The following is a 6,815-nucleotide window of genomic DNA, read 5'->3' on the forward strand; positions in this document are numbered from 1 at the left end:
TCTCCAATTCAGGTATTCTATCCAGTCAGTTTGCTCTGCAGATTCCCTGTCTCTGCCTCCCAAGAGCTAGGATTACAGGTAGGCTTCCATGCTCACCCTGTGTTATGCAGGTGTTGGGGATCTGAACCCCAGTCCCCATTCTCACATGCACGGCAGACACTTTACCCACTAAGCCATGTCCTCAGATCTGGTACATTATATTTTTAAGAGAATTTTTCATAATTTGTGGAATGCCTTTAAATTTAGAAGAATGTAATCTTTTTCTATGAAGGTATCTCTGTATAAAAAATCAATCTTAATTCCATATAGCTGGAAAATATAACATGGATTATCATGTGAATAAATAAAGACGACAGCATAAAATTAGAATGAAACAAAAGCATCAAATATTCCCAATGATAATCACTATGCAAGGCTTATATATTTCTTCTGCTTCTTTTTGTATGTTCTGTACATATTTTTACCTTTCTGAAGTTGAAACCTTGGGTGGCAATATTCAAATTTAAACTTACAGAAACATCAATTTTACTTGTTATATAATAAAACTATTAGTGCCTCATAATTTGTCCACTCACTACTATGTAATGATCAATAATGAATTAGAATGGAAATTATTATTCTCATTTTATATTTTTAAAAGCTACAACTCAATATAGTTAGATTGTTCTAAGAGATTTGTAAATGCTGGAGGTAACAACAAACTCTAGGTATTTTGGCCTAAAGAAAAATATATTTTCCTTACAGCCATCCATCTTTTAAAAGCATTAGTTGAAAATAGATAGTAACATGTGATGAATAAAATTATTATTCCTATTTCCAAACAGCCTCCTATCCATTCTTCTCTTTTGAGAAACTACCAACCACATATCCATTTTATGCTCTCTTCAAACGGGTGTGAATCCCTCTTATAGTCAGTTCACCCATGTCATGTGTTAAATGCCTGAAACTAGTCCTAGTTTCTAGAGTGCTCATCCTTAATATTATCAAGATTATCTCTTGTTCATCTACACTTTATTCTTAGTAACTTCTAGAAGTGATTATTCCACCACTTATCTTCATCATCCCTCAAAATTAAAATATTCTCTCATATAGCTCCTAATGTCTGTTATACACAATAAAATTGCACAATATATTAGCAAGAGTAATGACTCATACTCAGATTTATTTTTATAAAGAATTATTTTTAATTACATGTAAAAGTGTGTGTGTGTGTGTGTGTGTGTGTGTGTGTGTGTGTGTGTGTACAAATGCAGTGCCCTGAGAGGCAAGAAGAAGGTGTTGGATCCCCTGGAGCTGGAGTTACAAACAGTTCTGAGTGGCCCAATGATGTGGGTGCTGAGAACTGAACTTGGATCCTGAGCAAGAGCAGCTGAGCCATCTCTCTAGCCCCTCACATTCAAATTTCTGTGACTGACTGTTTAAAATGTTATTTTTCCCCCATTTGGCTGTGAATACATCCCAGGTCTACCTCACATTGTCATTAAGATGGTGCACAAATGAATTCCCCAGGAAGAATTAAGACAACATCAAAGTGGGAGAGATTTCACTGGGTCTATAGAAAGGTGGATGCAAGACAAAGTAGAGTGAGCCACAGTGGGATTCTGAGCTATAAGCAAGTTTCTGGCAATCCAACAGGAAACCATGTGAGAATGCCTTTTACAATATAGACATATGCGGCTGGAGAGATGGCTCAGGTTCAGAGCACTAGCTGCTCTTGTTGAGGACCCAGGTTTGGTTCCCAGCAATCATATGGCAGCTAACAACCATCTGCAACTCCAGTTCCAGGGGATCCTATACCTTCTTCTGATCACCATAGGCATTGCACATGTGGATGCACCTGCCTACATGCAGGCAAAACACTCATACACATTAAATAATAAATAAATAAATAAATAAATAAATAAATAAATAAATAAATAAATAAATAAATAAAAATGTTGACAGTATCTGGACAAATGACTTTTACCTAACCTTGCAATCAAAAAAGTTAAACTTAGTTTGTTTATAATGTAAACAAGCCTTCTAGGCCCTGATCTCTTCTTGTGACCTGGCATATAGCCTTAATCTCTCATGACCCTTCCTTGCCCTTGACTCAGAATAATGATGTGTGTGTGTGTGTGTGTGTGTGTGTGTGTGTGTGTGTTGTGCACATTTTAAATATCAACCACTGCAAACAGCAGATATTTTATGGAAACCACAGATTATTCCATTTGTGTTGCAAACAATAGATGGAACTAAATCGATAATATGTTTGTGGTTATGTGTGTGCTGTCCTGGGTCAGGAGGGGGCAGAAAAGTCATAAACCTCTGATAAGACAGTTCCCCTTTTACTTCCCTATTTCATGCTGGATATACTGTTTCAGTGAAAGAAAGAGCTTGTTCTGAGCACAGTTCTGAGAGTAATCTGAGTGAACAAGTGTTCAGAGCAATTCCCATCCCTCCTGACTAAAATGGACTCTAAGTCAGGCTGTCTTTATTCAAGCATGGCTGTAATGTGGCATTGCATACTAATGCCATAGTCTGAACCCATTAGCATCCTCCGACAGAAATGGCACAGTCCAGGTACCACAACTTTGCTCTGTACATAGCTAGAACAGAGGAAGCAATTTAAGTCATGTGGCTCTGTAACCAACCACGCTGACAGGGGAGCCAGCAGATACTTTTAGCCCTTAAAACAGGGGAATCATCTATAAAGACAACTTTCCTCTAGTCAGAATCTATACAGAAGAAACAAAGGACTTACCTGCTTCCTCCCACTGCCAATTCTCATAGGCTATGTCTAGTTATTTACTCTGCCCAGTGAGTTGTTGAATTGTTGGTTTTATTTATGTTGTTTTGACTTTACAGTTTTTATATAGTGTTATGGACTCATGGGATTTGTTTCAGTTCGTACATGAAATTTGCACAGTGGAATTTATTCAGTAAGAAGAGGGTATGTAAGTATCACATTCAAAAGTTCCATTTATTCCATCATTGAAATTAGAAGAAAATAGCGGTCTTTTGACTGAAAACATATATTCACTCATGAATCTACCTCACATCATAAAATTAAAATCTATGCTTCTAAATAATCCTTATTAGTTAAAAAAACTTGAACCTTCTCTTTTACTTTCTGTGTCTATGTGCAAGTATTTGTAGTATGTGTGCATGTTGTATTTATGTGTATGCATGTGTGTGCATGTGTTTGTGGAGGCCAGAAGTTTACTATGGATGTCTTTTGATAGTTCATAGAAAGAGTTCCTCACTGAATCCAGCTCACTGATAGGCTGGACCAGCTGGCCAGCAATCTCCAGGTATTGTTAGGTCAACACACGCACTCTCACACCCGCACCTCCAGCACTAGAATTACAGATATGTGCCACCATGCTTGGCATATTTTTACATGAGTACTAAGGATAGAACTCAAGTCCTCATGCTTGTGCAGTAGGCCCATTACCAGCTGAGCCATCTCCCTGCCCCCACCAGCTTGTACATTCTTGTGGCCATTAATAAGTCAAATTGTAATGGTCCCCATTTACACAGCTAAGATGTTCTCCCTTCTTTTACATTTGTAAATGTTCATTAAAATAAATTCAGGCTTACAAAACATTGCAAAAACAGAACAAAGAATTTCTGAACACTTTTCATCTAATCTCCCTGAAACAAAGACTCTTGGCTATTTTGTGCTATGTGATCCTTTAGAAGTGATGTCATTAACCAGAGTCAAGTTAAAGACTGAAGTAATCTGGACCCTGAATGGCCACAGAGCAGCCACGACGTTTGAGCACTGTCTGCACCCTGGCTTACCTCTTTGGGGCTCTGCGTTGCTTACAGGCTAATCTCTTAATGATACCTAAGGCTTCTCACAGTCATCCCCGCAGCTCCCACCCTCAAAGCATGCTGCAAGGCATCATTACTACCTGTTCTTCCTTTCTATGTTGCATTTTTTCCTAACACTGTTGGAAAGATATTATGTTCAAAAATATGACTAGATTTTCATACTTAGCCATAACTAAAACATATACAGTTATATAGTTTACATACTTTCTAAATGTGATAGAGCGATGATAATTGACCCTTATCCTATACAATCCTTATTCCAAATCCTCTTTGAATTAGAATGCTTTTCTTTTGCCATGAAATAAGACATGCTTTACCTGTTCAGCAGCTCACTAATCAACCAAATCACACATTCCCTATCTTCTAATAGTGTCATTTGACCATTGCCTCATGGTTATGAGGAAGACTAGATGAACATTTATTGCAATTTAATGGTTAGTAAACTGTGATGAGATATCAGAATGATTTTCCCATGGTCTCATGCTCATGAACTATAAAATTGGAATGAGAAAATTTGGTTTCTAGCCTTAGTTCTGACTACTATTTAACACATAATAACTATATATATATATATATTACCTATCATATGGAATAGTCTTTAAAATCTTATATTAAGCAGGTGATAGCTGCCAAATCATTTAAATTACATTCTTTTGGTACTTATGTACCATTAATTGATTCACTGTATCATGGGTGTTATATATGTAATGTGAGGCATAATTTCTAATAGTAAAGAAATCACACACTTAACTAATCCCCAGTCTATGTGGTTACTAAAGATGGAGCCATGATATTTTTGAGGCTGACAGCCAAGCTGAGTTTTTTATTTCGCCATTTCTGTAAGATAATTGATACCAACATTATATTATTTAGTCCATGATGTTTTTATGCCAACACTACATAATCTCAACAGCATGAATCACTGGAATGACTGCATACATTTTGTTTCCTATTCCAATGTATAATTCATACACAACATTTAAAATAAATTATATTTTGTTAATTTGCAAAAGCTGTTTATCCAACTGTCCAAGGTAAGCTGAAATAATCATACAACAGTATTCTGACCAACATAAAAACATGGATAAGCTGTTTTTATGATGAAAAAACATACACATATAATCAGAATATTCTGTAACTAAGCCAGAATTTACACATTTACTGGGAGATGAGATAATTACTCTTGAATTGCTATGGTAACTGGAACATTTTAAGGCAATCATCATTGAATCTTTATGGCCATTTGTGTCACTACCTCCCTATGTTTCAAATTTGCTTATATAGAAATGCTGCTAGCCTGCAAAAATAATTTACAAATTATCATGCAGTTACTGCCTTGTATTTGGTTCCCAAAATTCATGCCTTCAAAGAATATCTATAAGCATTTTTGTCTCATTGACCATGTGTTTGCTAGTGTAAAAGCACTGCTAGTATTTACCAACATGAGCATGTAATGTAGAACACACATAATTATTGTCATTTGTTGACTTTTCATTTTTGTCATATTGAGCTACACATAGCAAGATAACTTGACTGAGAAATTAGCTCTTCCTTTTTGTTACTACAAGCTTATCATGGGAAAAAAATGTGAGATGTTTTCCTAATCTCATTCCCTCAAAATAAAAATACATGGCCTTACATCAAAATTAGAGAAGGAAAGAGTAGATGCTGCCAAAGGAGGAACTTGCTCTCAAATGGTCCACCTTGACTGAGCAAGGAAAGAACATTGCATGCAATAGAATTGTGCTAACACTGTGACCCTGTCCACAGGTATATATCCAAGTTAGAAGTAAAATACATTGAAATTGGAGTGCATTAAACATTCAGTTCCTCAGCCAAGCATTGTGGTGTGCATCTTTAATCCTGGTACTTGGAGGTAGGAGGAAGAAGATCAATGGTTGGAGGTAGGAGGAAGAGGATTGATGGTTGAAGTCTATCCTCTGGGCTACATAGGAGTTCAAGGTCAGCCTAGGGCATATGAGACACTGACACATACACACACACACACACACACACACACACTCACACACTAAGTCCTCATTCATATTGGCCACATTTCAGATGCTCGGTGGCTACATGTGACTAGTGGTCACCTCACTATAGACTATGTCCACCATTACACAAACTTCTATTGGGTGGATTTTCCTAGATTCTATATCATAATAGACAGAAATGAATGATTTTATTTCACATTAATATATCAATTGGGTAATTAAGGAACACACACAAACAGTTGAAAAAATACTGTTCCCATTAGTTTCTTCTCTCTCTGTCTCTCTCTGTCTCTCTGTCTCTGTGTGTGTGTGTGTCTGTGTGTGTGTGCACACGCATGGGCACGTGTGCCCTCATTCCCCCTCTCTGCCTCACTCCCCAAAATTCCATGTGGAAAATAATTGCAGAAAAAAATTGTGTATCCATTACAGTAAAATGAATATTATTTTATTAAAGTCAAGATATTTCCTCCAAGGTTAGAATTATGTTTTAAATTTGACAGGAATATTTCTTTTCTAGGAATTGCAGGTTAAGAGAACAGGAAAACAAAACAACCCTGTTTTTGTTATAAACCTCAAGAAAGAAATTGAAAGAACTATCTGTTTGAAGACCTGGAAATTTATGTATGTGAGAAGGAAAGAGGATATGACCTTTCCTCTTTATTGAAGGGAGAGGGAGGGAGACAAGTATTCGGAGCTATTTTGCATGAAGGCACTAACTAACGTGATAGTGTGCCCAGTACATGAGTAGCTAACTCATCAGACACATGAGCATGGGAAGGAGAAGAGCTTGAATTTATACAACACCAAAGAGGATGTTTTCTGTCAAACACAAGTGTTTCAAGAGAAACCTTTGATAATGGGTTGCAGTCACTGCCAGCAGCGGTCGCTTCTCCATTCTCGTGGGTGCCTCTCCTTCATTCTCACAGGCGTCGAGACTGCTCCTCCACTCGCGCTGGACTGAGGCTTCTGCCTGGTCCTGGACCCCAGGGCTGGTGAGGAGAC

This window comes from Nannospalax galili, unplaced genomic scaffold (genome assembly GCF_000622305.1).
Source record: "Nannospalax galili isolate Female #2095 unplaced genomic scaffold, S.galili_v1.0 scaffold582, whole genome shotgun sequence".
NCBI lineage: Eukaryota > Metazoa > Chordata > Mammalia > Rodentia > Spalacidae > Nannospalax > Nannospalax galili.